Source organism: Camelus ferus, chromosome 1, assembly GCF_009834535.1.
Source record: "Camelus ferus isolate YT-003-E chromosome 1, BCGSAC_Cfer_1.0, whole genome shotgun sequence".
Classification (NCBI taxonomy): Eukaryota; Metazoa; Chordata; class Mammalia; order Artiodactyla; family Camelidae; genus Camelus; species Camelus ferus.
The window spans coordinates 89,007,967-89,022,024 of record NC_045696.1 but is presented as its reverse complement, the minus strand read 5'-3'; the positions used below and the strand labels follow the sequence as shown (position 1 = coordinate 89,022,024).

Here is a 14,058-nt window from a genome sequence, read left to right as displayed (position 1 = left end):
TGGCCTGGAAAGACCAGACAGAAGAAGTGACACTCAGATGCAGAAGTATTTGCTTAAAATCCATAAGCATAAAAATCAGAGGTGCTAAGCTGCTCAGTTACCCAAAAAAAAGATGGAGAGAAAGTTCAGCTGCTTTGGGTCTCTACCTACATACTTGCACCAATCTCCTTTTGAAAGAATTTAGGAAAAGGATAAAATGTAAATATTTGCAGTTATTTACAAGTGATATGAAGAGGAGGCAATAAAATATGAATTTTGGTGCTCAGACTCCCTGCTTAGACATTCTCTGTCTCAAGAGCCAAAACAGGAGGCCTCAGTCACAGAGAGGTGCCCTCTAGGCAAGCTAAAACATTTTCTGATTTGGGGTTTTAATAGCTACTGAGTTTAAATAATTCTCTGTTATCTCCCATCACATTGGCCTCATCAGAATTATAGTAAAGAGAACATGCAATTTTCCAAATTATAAGGCATCTGTGGTTCATCTCCAGGACTTCAAAGAAAGCACAGCCACATGGGTGCCATGATTATAGTGGCAGTGAATTAAGGACAGTGAGCTAGGAGAATTTACCCAACAGTTCTCGAAGGTCCTTTTATCTGAGGTGGGGCAGGGGGTGGGGCAGGAGGGAAGCACTCAGCATGATGCAGTAGAATTCAGACTCAGAGATTTGGAATTGGAAGAGATCTTAGAGCAATCTAGAAGAAAAAAAAAAAAAAACCTCATCTTCAGAAGAGAAGAACCTACTAACCATGATGGCATTGCCTTAAACTGAGTTTGAGCCCAAATTTGATATTAGTACCTAAAAATATATAAACTATACGGTTTTAAGCACTAGAATATATTATATAGAATTTATTTTCACACAGTCCTTTTCAGCTTATCTCTGAATGCAACTTAGAAAACTAAAAGGATGTCTTTTGTTCAATAGTAGTTTTCCTCCTAACAGTTTCTCTTGTACTTACTATCATTAAGAATCATTTTATTTCATAAAGCCATTTGCAGCAACATAGATGGACCTAGAGATTATCATACTAAGTGAAGTAAATCAAACAGAGAAAGACAAATATCATGTCACTTATATGTGGAATCTAAAAATATGATACAAATGAACCTATTTACAAAACAGAAACAGACTCAAACAGAGAAAACAAACTTATGGTTACTAAAGGGGGAAAGAGAGGGGAAGGGATAAATTAGGGATTTGGGATTAGTAGATACAAACTATATATAAAATAGACAACAAAATCCTACTATATAGCACAGGAAACTACATTCAGTATCTTGCAATAAACTATAATGAAAAAGAACCTGAAAAAGAATATATATATATATGTATAACTGAATCACTTTGCTGTGCACCAGAAACTAACACAACATTGTAAATCAACTACTTCAATTTTTTAAAAATTCATTTTACTTCAAATTCCACTAACTTTTTTTTGGGGGGGGGTAACCACTAGTTTCTTTTTTTAATTAAGATATAATTGACATAGGTTTGTTTCAGGTGTACAACTTAATGATTTGATATTTGTATATATTGCAAAGTGATCACCACGATAAGTCTAGTTAACATCCATTACCACACAGTTAACAATTTTTTTCTTGTGAAAAGAACTTTTAAGATCTACTCCCTTAGCCCCTTTCAAATATGTAATACAGTATTATTCACTCTATCATGCTGTACATTTCATTCCCATGACTTGTTTATTTTATAGCTGGATGTTTGTACCTTTTGACACCTTCACCCATTTCAACCACTCCTCACCCCATTGCCTCTGGCAACAAACCACCAATCTAGTCTTTATGAGTTTGGTGTGTTTTGGGGGGCAGGAGGGGGTTGTGGGGGTTTTCTTTTGTGGAGATAGATTCCATACATAACAGATCTTTCGGTATCTTTCTCTGTCACTAAGCATAATGCCATTAAGGTCTATCCATATTGTCACAGATGGTCAGATTTCCAGATTTCCTTCTTTTTATGGCTGAGTAATATTACATTGCATATATATATAGGTGCTAAGGGAGTAGATCTTAAAAGTTCTTTTAACAAGAAAAAAATTGTAACTGTGTGGTAATGGATGTTAACTAGACTTATTGTGGTGATCACTTTGCAATATATACAAATATCAAATCATTAAGTTGTACACCTGAAACAAACATATGTCAATTATATCTTAATTTTTAAAAAACTAGTGGTTACCCTGCTTCCTAGGAAAAAAAAAGTTAGTGGCATATATATATCTCACAACTTTATCATTTGTCCATCAATGGACTCAGGTTTCTTCCATGTCTTGGCTATCATAAACAGTGCTGCAATGAACACGGAGGTGCAGATATCTCTTCAGGACAGTTTTTTCATTTCCTTCAGATAAATAAACAGAAGTGGAATTGCTGGATCATATGCCACAAGTTTTTGTTTAAGGCTTAATTTTATAGATGACGATAACCTGAAATAAATTTGGAGATCTCCTAATTGAGGCACTTAATATTCAATTCTCTTAAGACATTCTGTTTGTAATTGTCATGCCATCATCAGTTATTTTAATTATCCAAAAATTTTGAATTTTGAGTATTTTCTTATAAATCATTCACAGAATTTTGATTTTAATACAGTTTTGTACAATTCTCTCATTTATTTCATCAAACTAATATTTGTTTTTTGCCTAATAAATGCACAGCATGAAAGATAAAAAGAACACAGATTCTGTACTCAAGTTGCTTATCTAAGTGAGCAGAAACTCATCTATTGTACAGTTAAATGTAATATCAGATAAACTGTGGTTAGAGTGATTGCATCAAACTGGAAAAAGGAGCCCAGATCTGAAGCCGTGGAATTCCCCAGATTGCTGGTGACTGGTGATCAGGTAGTTGGAGCTACACATAGGTGACCTTCAACTGTTCTGAGGTCCATAGAAGGGTTTCTATAGTAGATAGAAATCAGTGCCTACCCACCTCACAGTTAGATCCTTATTGGTCGTATCTGTACTATACCGCCTTTTCAGGTTATGGTCTCTGTCCCCTACATTCAGAATGGTTGGATTTGCATCAAGGAAGACAAGTCTGGGGTCGGTTAATGTCTTCCCAACCCTGGCTGGCATCACATCATAGCTGAAAAATCAAGAAACATTTAACTTTCAAGTTTTGGAGACAGGGGGATAAAACACCTCTGTTGTTTAAATTCTCTGCTGAGACCCTGCCCCATTCTCTTCTAAAGGAGAAAAACTAGAGCATTTCTAGTATCAAAGACCCTCGTACTTGCCATGTGACTGTACATGTCATCCTGTATATTGAAAATGGCAAATGCCAGATACATGTGTGCACTAAGGCCCTGAAATAGTTTATGTGGATGGTAATATACAGTTACTTTCCTTTCCTTTTCAGGATGCTCTTAATAATCACAATAACCAGAATTTGCTTTTTTTAAAAAACACATTTAGGCAGATTTGGAGCCGGAAGCATATGGTCTGATTTTTCTCGTACTCTGTGTCATTTTTGAGATTATTCTAGCAATATATGAATAAATACCAAATAAGTTTAGAGACAGCATTCCAAAGAGGAAGAGATTGTCATCTCACATATAAGACAACCTTAATTACAATGGCCAATGCAGTGCTGACTGGTTCCTGCCGAGGACCCGCAATCCCCAAACTTCCAGCCCATAGGCATCCGCCTGCTCCTCTTCAGAAGACAAAGTGCATCCTTCCCTGATGTGCGTTTGCCGCAGCACAATTAACGGTCCTGGGAAATGGCTAACCTCACACTAGTTCAGGCTGACTTGTCTCAGCCCACGTTTCCTCCTTATTAGAGTCGTAAACCACACCACCTTGCCATACCCCAAGCCCTTGACCTCACTCGTACCCAATCAGAAACCCGTCCCCCTCTCCCGCTGTGCACAGCCCCTTCCTCAGTAAAGGACCCTGCACGTCCACCCTCGGGGCTCACACAGGCACCTCCGTCTGTGTGGCCGCTGTTGCCTATAGCAGCATATCTAGTAAACTTTTCTTTGTCTCTTAAACTTTGTCTTTGGGAAATTCTTTTTTTTACCAAAAAGTTTTTTTTTTACCAGAATGTTGGGGGCCCACCATGTCCCCCCACAGCAAACACTTACTGAGCACTTACTATGAACCAGGAACTGCACTGGCTAGTTCACTATTTCACTTAATCCTCACATTCTCTGTGTTGGTTACTATTTTTAAAACGTTTAAATGAAGTGTTAAAAAACCAAACATTGTCTCTATCTGCATCCTAGTTTTGCAAAGAAGGGAACTAAATGCCAGCGAGTTTAGACAGCTTCCGCGGGCTCCTGGCGTGGCTCTCTGGCCCCAGCGCAGGCGCCCTTCACACCAGGCGCTACACTTTCATTTTCTTCCTCACCTTCTGTGTTGCTTTCTATGGGCCGCTGGCACAAATCAACATGAATTCAGTGAGCTGAAAAAAGAAATTTATTCTCTCGCAGTTTTGGAGGCCAAAGTCCAAAATCAAGGTGTTAGCAGGGATGTGCTTCCTCTGAACGTTCCCGGTAAAATCTGTCCTCAGCTCTTCCAGTTCTGGTGGCTCCAGGCGTTCCTGGCCCGGTGGCTGCATGACTCCAGTCTCAGCCTCTGCTTCACATCGGCCTTTTCCTTTTCTGCTTGTATAAAGACACTTGTCATTGGATTTAAGGTCAACATGGGTAATCCAGAATGATCTCGTCTTAAGATTATTTTTATTTTCTTTTTCCGAGATTCTTAATTCTATCTACAAAGACCCTTGTCCAGTACAGTGACATTCACAGGTTCTGGGGGCCAAGGTGTGGCCATAACTTGGCGGTATCACCGTTTAACCCATGACACCTTCCTAGTAAGACCTCCAAAGGTTGTAGTTGTCACTTACACAGAGTTTACAGCTTCACAGACTCACAGAAAACTGGATGGAGAGTCATCTCCCCACTTTCAGAAGAGTGAACACAGGCCCAAAGGAAAGGTGCCTCGTCCGAGAGAACACAGCACATTCAAGGCCCCACTTAAACTTGCTGACGCCCTCTCCAAGGGCCACTTCACATGATCAGAGAATAATACATGTCATTGTGTGGTTAAGAATGGTTTTCATCTCGTTGTTTTCCATCTGTCAAAGAATCATGATAAAAATAATTAATCAGTATGTCTCTGAGACAAGTTTCTCTCAGATCTCAAGTCCAGAAAAAACTTTTTTCTTTTCCACAGCTAGACTAAGCTCCACACCACTATGAAAGCTACATAATTATGTCTATTTGTAGCCAGCTACTATGGGATTAGGTCCAAATCTTAGAATCTGACCAATTTCCTCCTCTTCAGGCCAAATAAATTACTTTTCCTCAGAGAGCTTTTGTATTAGCCATTTCACTTGCGGCTTCAAGATAGAAGATGACAAATGCTGAACTGTGAGGCCGACCACGCTAGGGAAGTTATGGCCTGTAGGGGCTTGGAATCTTTACTTCTCATCTTCAGGGAAGGTGTGCAAGCGTTGGGAAGAGGATTTGTGAGGAGGATTCCCTTTGTGGGGCTTCTGAGGGCACTTTGAGACCTGCCTCTCTCCCGCAGCATCTGCCTCTCACCTCAAGCCTAGAGAGAGGGCTCGGGTCCGTCTGCCTGGTGTGGGAGTGACGGAGTGGGCTGGCATTTACTAAATCCCCAGGAAATCTAAGAGGTGACAGCCAGAACGAAGGAGAGTTTTACTACTTGGAGACTGGCTGCGCTCCCGGAGTTGGTGGGTGCTGAGGAAACATGAATGAGCCCCAAGGATCAGAAGAGCTGGTGTGGGGCTCCTTCAGGCCCCGCCCAGATGCACCAACCAGACAGGTAAGCAGGCTTCAGCAGAGAAGTAGGAAGTGTCCCGGCCCTCCTGCAGGCTGCAGGAAGTGTGGACGAGGAGCTGAGGGGAGCACATCCACTGGCTCAGAGGAACTCGGGTGAGACATCCCCAGGGACAGACTCCAGAGAACTCATGAAAGAACCTCAGAGTCTCCAAAGAGCTGCAGAAGAGCCCCCATGAGAGAAGAGTCAGCCAGGACAGCCTCTGAGGAAGAGGGAGCAGCTAGAGTTTCAAGTCAAGTTAGAAGCTTAGACAATGGGTCTCATCTCTGAAATGAGACTGAATTTTGCAATTTAAAGAAGCCTCAGGACTTTGTGTGTCACCCAACAGTGACCAGAAGTGTCAAGTCTGCTGGCATTTTCATCCAGGAGCAGGGGAAGAATTTACCCCATTGAGTACATTTTAAAGGGACCGTCAAAGAACAGAATTAATGTTGCTATGTCGTGGATATGTTCTTGTTCAAATTACCAGCTATATCACGTTGAAAACAAAGATCCCAATCCCCACCACCTGTCAATGAAGCAATTGGAGATCTATTACTCTTAAACAAAAAGATGTTTGTTACAGTGGGACAATGTTGGCAGAGATGGGTCCCAGCTTGTGACGGCTTCAGCATACAGCCGCTGTTCACCACACACGGCCATCACTTCTCCTACCCAACCCCCGCCCTTTCGCTGGACCTCTCTTCTGACAGGTCTGTCCCAGCAGCCGAACAGTCTGCTCACGTTCCCACGTGGAGCAACTTAGCCGCTTCTTATTAGATACGCTTCTGACTTTCATACTCACAGGATCAAGTTATTTTTCCTAGAATGAATAATAAAACGTTTTTCTAATTGCAATTCTGGTGTCCACTGAAGCGACACTGTGTTTTTCATCCCGCACCAAATTGATAGCAACCAAAAATGAGTTGTGCATTTACAAAGATAATATTTTCTTTCCAGTAACAATTACATAGCTGTCAACACCATGAAACGCACATGTATTGTTTGACTACAGTTCGATGCTTCTGGTTCCTAGTGGTTATTAGGGCTTCATATTTACTCACAACTTCTGGATTCCTGTTCATTGTCTGCTCTGTCCAGCTACAGGACTGACAAAAGTTGGTATGCCAGATTAGTCGCCAGTTACCAACGATTTTTTTGATGGCATTCCGACAACACAGGGATCTGTGTTTCATAAAACTGGGACTCTTTCTATTATTTAAAATTATTCAGCTAAAGAATGTTCAGCTACATAAGTCAGACATGATTGGCAGGATTATTTTTATAACTCTAGTGATCTTGGATTATGAAGAATTACATATCATTTGCAATTGACAAGATAGATACTGCAGGAAAAAAATTACCTACTGAAACAGTTCCTAGCTCTGATTGTAACAGTCCAGAATATTTCAAATTTTCTCAAATGTTATTATAACTTTTCTAAATATTTTCTCAGCAAAATCTTTTCCACTTCACTTTGTTTTGATATTATGTAGTTATTGACAATACTCCCTATGTTGTACATTTCATATCCATAACTCATTTGTTTTGCAATTGGAAGTTTGTAACTCTTGGTGCCTCTCACCTGTTTGGTTCCACTCCCCTCCTCCCATCCCTCTACCCTCTGGCAACCACCTATTTGTTCTCTGTTTCTGTTTTGTTATGTTTGTTAATTTGTTTTGTTTTTTAGATTCCACATGCTAGTGAAATCATACAGCATTTGTTATTCTCTGTCTGACTTATTTCACTTGGCATAATACCCTCTAGGTCCATCCAAGTTGTCACAAATGGCAAGATTTCATTCTATTTAATGGCTGAATAATATTCCAATTGTATACACACCACATCTTCATCCATTCATCTATTGATGGGCACTTGGGTTGCTTCCATAACTTAGCTGTTGTAAATAATTCTGCAATGAACATAGGGGTGCTTATATCTTTTCCAATTAGTGTTTTCATTTTCTACTGATAATAGCCAGGAGTAGAATTGCTGGATCATATGACAGTTCTATTTTTAACTTTCTGAGGATTCTCCATACTCTTTCCCCCAATGGGGGCACCAATTTATATTCCCACCAACAGTACACAAGGGTTCCCTTTTCTCCACATCCTTGCCAACATTTGTTATTTGTGGTCTTTTTGATGACAGCCACTCTGTCAGGTGTGAGGTGGTATTTCATTGTGGTTTTGGTTTGCATTTCCCTAAAGATTAGTGATGTGATCATCTTTTCATCTGCCTGCTGGTCATTTGTATGTCTTCTTTGGAAAAAGTGTTTTATTCAGATCCTCTGCCCATTTTTTAATTGGACTGGTTTTTTTTATGTTAAGTTGTATGCTTTCTGTTTATATTTTGGATATTACCCTATTGCCCCCTTATCAGATATATTGTTTGCAAATATCTTCTCCCACTCAGTAAGCTGCCTTTTCATTTTGTTGATCATTTCCTTCCCTGTGCAAAAGCTTTTTAGTTTGATATAGTCCCATGACACCCAGATGTGACTCTAAATAAATCAGGATTGGTTGCAAGTAACAGAAAATCAGCTCCAAAGTAAGGATTAACAAGAGTTAGACAAATAAGGGTTTCATTTTCTCACAGAACAAGAAACCTAGAGGTAAGTGCACATCCCCTTTGTTTGTTCAGCAGATCAGTGATATCAGTACCAGCACCCTTGCGGGTCTCTCAGCCTTTCCCTCACAGCAGCAGGAAGGGGCTCGGTTCAGACATAACATCTGCCTGCCACTTAGAAAAGAAGGACGGGAAGAAGGGATGGTGCCAGCCATTGTTGTTCCTTTTATCAGGAAAGGAAAGCTTTTCCAGAAAATCCTCAGCATTCTTCCATGTGTGCCTTCTTAGCCAGAATTATGTTGATTTTTTTTTTTAAATGGAGGTACTGGGGAATGAACCCAGGACCTCGTGCACGCTAAGCATGCACTCTACCACTGAGCTATTTCCCACCCCCATGTTGATTTTTTAAAATCCATGTACATGAAATACATCCTACAAATGCAACAGAAATCACAGCGATTCTTGAAAGAAGGCTATTTACTCTATGAATGAGACATTATCTGGACTTCTGATAAAGGAACTCAACATGTCATGAAACAAATGTTACTTAGCAGACAACTTGGAGAACCTCAATTTGAAGGAGTTGGAAATACGAAGAGCCAAGTCAGCATTCATCCCAGCTTGAACTGGATTTGTGTACGCTGTCTGGACTTAGAACTATGTTGATAGTTTTGAACATCTTTGTCAGCAGCCAGCCCTGACCGTGTACAGATGAGCCGCACCTGGGCTGTGGGATGAAACCACCAACAAGCAGGGCGGTCTGTGTGCCCACACGGCTGCACTCACCACAGGTTTCCAGCAGAGGCTTGTTAAAATAGATTTGCTACCAGACAAGTTAGTTCAGTTCAAGTTCAAATACACACTTGCAAGTGATCATATTCATCTGTTGAGTATCAACACAGTAAAGGTAAATTTTATTGCAGTTTCATCTTTACAGTAAAGCTGTTTTATCCTTTTTCCCTTTTCAAGTGAGAAAATAATCTCTAGGCTCTTGAAACAGTTGAAGGCTAAAGCAGGAAATAAATCTGCTTTCTAAAAATATTCACAAAAGTAATGCAACTCCCTATTTATCACATTCTCCTCAAAAACAGATAATGTGTAATGTTCTCTTCTCCCAGAGCCTTTCTTCCTTCCCAGCGACTACGTCCAAGAAGACATGCAGTGTACAGGTCAGCTGGGTGCAAAAACCCACTCCACCCCGTCTCTTGAAACCTGTTTGTTTGTTTGTTTATCCATCCCTTGAGTTTGAGAGTGCAGTCCTTTAAACCACCTCCCACCCTCAATTTCCACCCAGGGAAACTCTCAGGGGTTCGCCTAGGGTTTCTGAAAACTTCCATGGATTTAGTTTTAAGTCCTCTTGGCCCATGGGTGATATCTCTATTTCACCCCATTTCATCCCAAAATGCAGGGCTGAACCCCACTTCCAGTTTCCACAAGAAATCTCTTCCCCCGAAGCATGTAACTGTGGAAAGGTCTTTAGCAGAGTTTGGAGGACTGCACCACACAGCGCTCACCACCTCCTTTGCCTTCCTCTCCCCTCATCTCCTCCTGGATCTCCCTTCCGCCAGCTCCAGACTCCTCTTCAGTTATGCAGGCAGTCTTCTGTTTCTTGTAAGCTAACGCTTCCCAAACATTGGTATCCAAACCAGCTACATCACACCGTGCAGAGCTCTTGCTCATCTCTCCAAGATCTTAGAGTTCACTGCCTCTTCAAGCCATTAGAGGCTGGTCCTGATACTGCCCCAGCGAGACAGGGGTCCTGACAGTGCATGGAAGTGAGGCCCCTGTCTCCAGCCCTGCATCCCTTAGTCCCCAAAGTCTCATGAGGTCCCTCATTATCCAGTCCCGACAGCTTCTGCCCAGCCCTCTCAGGGTCTCCATTTCCTTTGTCTCCATCTCTTCCAAACACCTAAGTGACAGTGTCTTTTTCCTCTTTCTTTTTTGTTTTTGTTTCCCCCCAGTTTTATTAAGATATAATTGACAAATAACACTGCGTAAATTTAAAGTGTACAACGCGATGATGTGATAGGTATATATTGTGAACATGATTACCACAATAAGGCTGACTGACACATACATCACTCACATAGGACTTCCTTTTGGTCTTTTTCCCCTTTCAGATATTCTCAGTATCCATGCAGATTGAGAATACAAATGGATTCCAGGGGCTGGAGGTTACTTACACCCTCAGACACAAACTTTTATAGCATTTTATACCATTAGCCTTCCCAGCCTTCTAGAAAGGCTTTAACCCCCTCTCTTCTAGAATGACTCTATTTTTGGCTTTCAGGACACTCCATCCTTTGAGCTTCCTCCTTCACTCTGGCCACGTCTTGTCATTTGGAATCCTTTTCTATGCCCACGCCTTTTCTTTCTCAGGCCCCATCTTCCTTTCACTCCATACGTTTTTCTTGACTAATCTTAATCGTTGTCACAGCTTCAGTTCCTACAGAAAGGCTGAGGGTTCCCACATCTTCAGCTTCAGCCTAGACCTCCTTCTCTGCTCCAGAGCCACAGACTTCCCTGCTCACTGGACATCTCTTCCTGGGTATTTTCCAGGCACCTTACTATTAACACATCCTCACTCATAGTCCTTCCCCGCAAACTAGCTCTTTGCCTGTGTTCCCGTCTCAGTAAATGGCACCATGACCCTTCTAAGTAGCCCCAGACGAGGGGTCTCTTTCTCCTGCTTCCCTCTCACTCTCTACAACCCCTCAGTGACAAGTGCAGAGTCAGGTTCTGATCAGGTTCAGATCAGTATGACTCCCTGTTGGATTTCCTCTCCAACCAGCTCACCACCTAGAGTTCTGCTCTCCTCCAAGGCGGTGCTTTCCAACCTACCTCTCAACAAAGTACACCCGGGAAATGACAGCTTTTGTCCATTACACTGGGACAACCATTTGAGGCTGCGGGAACAAGCTGTCAGGTTCTGCCCTTGCCCCAGAGGCTAAGAGGCTCATAATCTGGGCTTCCTTCAAGGCCATTCATGCCACTTTGGGAAGCTCTGGGGTAATATCTTCAGCCTTCTGCAGCCAGAGTGGGCTTTCTAAATTCTCTTTTTTCTTTAATTTAACTTTTTAAGCTTTTTTTTTTTTTTTTTTTGCAGGGATGAGTGATAATTAGATTTATTTTTCAAATGGAGGTACTGAGGACCTCTTGCCTGCTAAGCACTCTATCGCTGAGCTAAACCCTCCCAGAGCAGGCTTTCTAAAGCACAGACCTTACCAGGTCTCTGTCCTGCTCAGCATCCCTCCGTGGCTGCCCACTAGCATCCCTCCATGGCTCTCCAACATCTGACCCTTCCCCCCCTCTCTCTGGCCTTCTCCTCACATCCCCTTCCTCACGCTCCAGTCACACCGAAATGACAGCCATTAGTCCTTAGAGACACCTGTGGGCTCTTGCCTGTGAACTCCCTCACCCCTCCCACAGCACCTTGTGCCTCCCCTAAGACTGGCACTCACTACCATCTAACAGTAAATTCACTACAGGGGGAGGGGATAGCTCAGTGGTAGAGCATGTGCTTACCATGCACAAGGTCCTGGGTTCAATCCCCACTGCCTCCATTAAATAAAATAGATAAGTAAATAAGTAAACCTAATCAACTCCCCACAAACAATAAATAAAATGGTTTTAAAATTAAATTAGATTTTTAAAAATAGTAAATCCACTAAGCCCAGAACAGAACTGTACCCGGCCCATCGTGAGAACCCAGACATTTCTTGGAGAGTGAGCTTTGGCGCTAGAGCACTAAACCAGGGAGGAGACACCTGGGTCCCTGCTGTGCTGCTGACCTGCTGAACCACTCTAGATACCCCTGTCTGGGCCTCAGGCTTCTCATCCGTCAAATGAGAGCACTGATCTCAGAATTCCCTTCCACTCCAGAGGCCCATACTTCCAGGGCTCTCTGGATCCCAGCAGTTCGGCAAAACCATGCAGTTCTTCCCTCTGCAAATATATGAAGGTTTAAATTTGTAACAATTGCTGCAAATATTTGCACTAGCAGAAATGAGGAAATAACTAAATGTAAATACTATCTTTTAAATAATAACCTTTAAAAAGTTCCAAATTTGAAGCTGGGGCAGCAAACCTGGATTCCCTCTACCTCCCACACCCCTGGTGTTTGGTGTTTGACATGAGGAAGTAGGCACATGGCTGGGGAGGAGCGAGGGTTAGGGTCCCCGTGCCTCCTCTCTTCCCACCTTCATTCCTTTCTCCTCCCTCCTCCACCCAATTCATCTGGTCCCAGCAACAGATACATTGTTTGTTTCAAGGCTGACTATGAAATAAAGTCCCAGTGAAGGAGACGGAGAAGTCAGTAACACGAGGTCTGAGGCAGGCTTCTCAGTAAGTCCTTTCAAGATCATACTCATCTTTCCAGACCATAGTCACCAAGGAAAAGGCTTTAGTCATCGCAAAGAAAATGGGTTACATTAATGATATACTTTATATTGGGTTGTGACTCCAGATGAAAACGATGCTAATAAATGACCCAGCCCAAGAAGAAAGAAAAATGTCAATCTTCCCACGGAAAAGAACCTAAGAAACTCAGCCACTGTCAAGGATCTTTCATCTTGAAATTTCGTTGGTGTGTTTAGGACTGAAACCAAGTCTCAAAGCAAAGTCATTGCTACTATTAGGGTTTCTGCCAGGTAGAAATTTTACAGTTCAAAGGAAAGGCCTTGCTAATCACTACCAATGGTAATGATGCTGGCCAGCAAATACTTAACCCCTGATTCAGTCCATGGCAAGGAGTCACGGTAAGTCATTCCAAGACTTTGCAGATAAAGTGAAGACAAACTCATCCTCTGAAAATCAATCCAGAACAGTCAACCAACAACTGAGATGAGTCATGAGCAGATGTCATCTACTTTAACGATCAACATGCTTCTTTTAGCAAGACCAAACAAAGTACCCTGTGGAAATCTCTGTATCTAGAATTTAACCCAGGAAAGCTAAGGAAAGAGTCACAGGCACTTTATAGCAGAATAGCAGCCAAAGAAATGCAGCTAGAGAGTCAAAATGCAGAGCCCTGAATTCGCATCACACAACAGAAATACTCGCACACTGGAGACAGATGCAGATGAATGACTAAAACTCTCACAGATGGCAACAATTAAAAAAAAATGCGTAATCACTGAGTTGTATCCATTGTGGGCAAATTGAAGCCTATGCTATAATATTCTTATTCATTTATATATTTGTTTAGTTTGAAAGAAACTGTCACTTTAATAACCACATACACGTATGTATACACACACACTGAGAAACTTTAGAAACATGACAGTTATTGGGGGGGAGGGAGTGAGAATGAGGAGTGATAATGGAGAAAAGTGGCCGAGGGGGAGGCATGAAAGTTAAAATCAGTTCCTGCGTCAGCAGCTTATCTGCAGTTTATGCCTTTGCAGATAAAATAACTTTTCTTCCAGCTTTAGAGCGAGAAGGGCCAGGCTGTCTGGACAAGTCTGCCTCCCGAGGGTGGCTGCCTGCAGGATCGAGCCCAGAGCTCTATTTTCCAGGCAGTGGGGTTATCTGTCCCTGCCCTTCAAGAGTTGGGAAGGAGAAACTGGCCAGCCTGAGAGGGAGAGGAGACAGTGGTTTTGGTCCATGAGGGTGAATGTGAGAACCAGCCATGACATGGAGCTGCCAGGGTTGGGGGTGCCTTGCAGGGAGGGGCTGGCACCCTGG

The 14,058-nt window shown here is 42.2% G+C and overlaps 1 non-coding gene across 1 annotated transcript; it reads left to right on the top strand.

The window, feature by feature from the left end:
* The first annotated feature begins 11,864 nt into the window (after positions 1 to 11,864).
* Positions 11,865 to 11,936, top strand: TRNAG-ACC. Its single transcript has one exon. It is a non-coding gene; the product is annotated as a tRNA-Gly (tRNA).
* Positions 11,937 to 14,058: the final 2,122 nt, after the last annotated feature.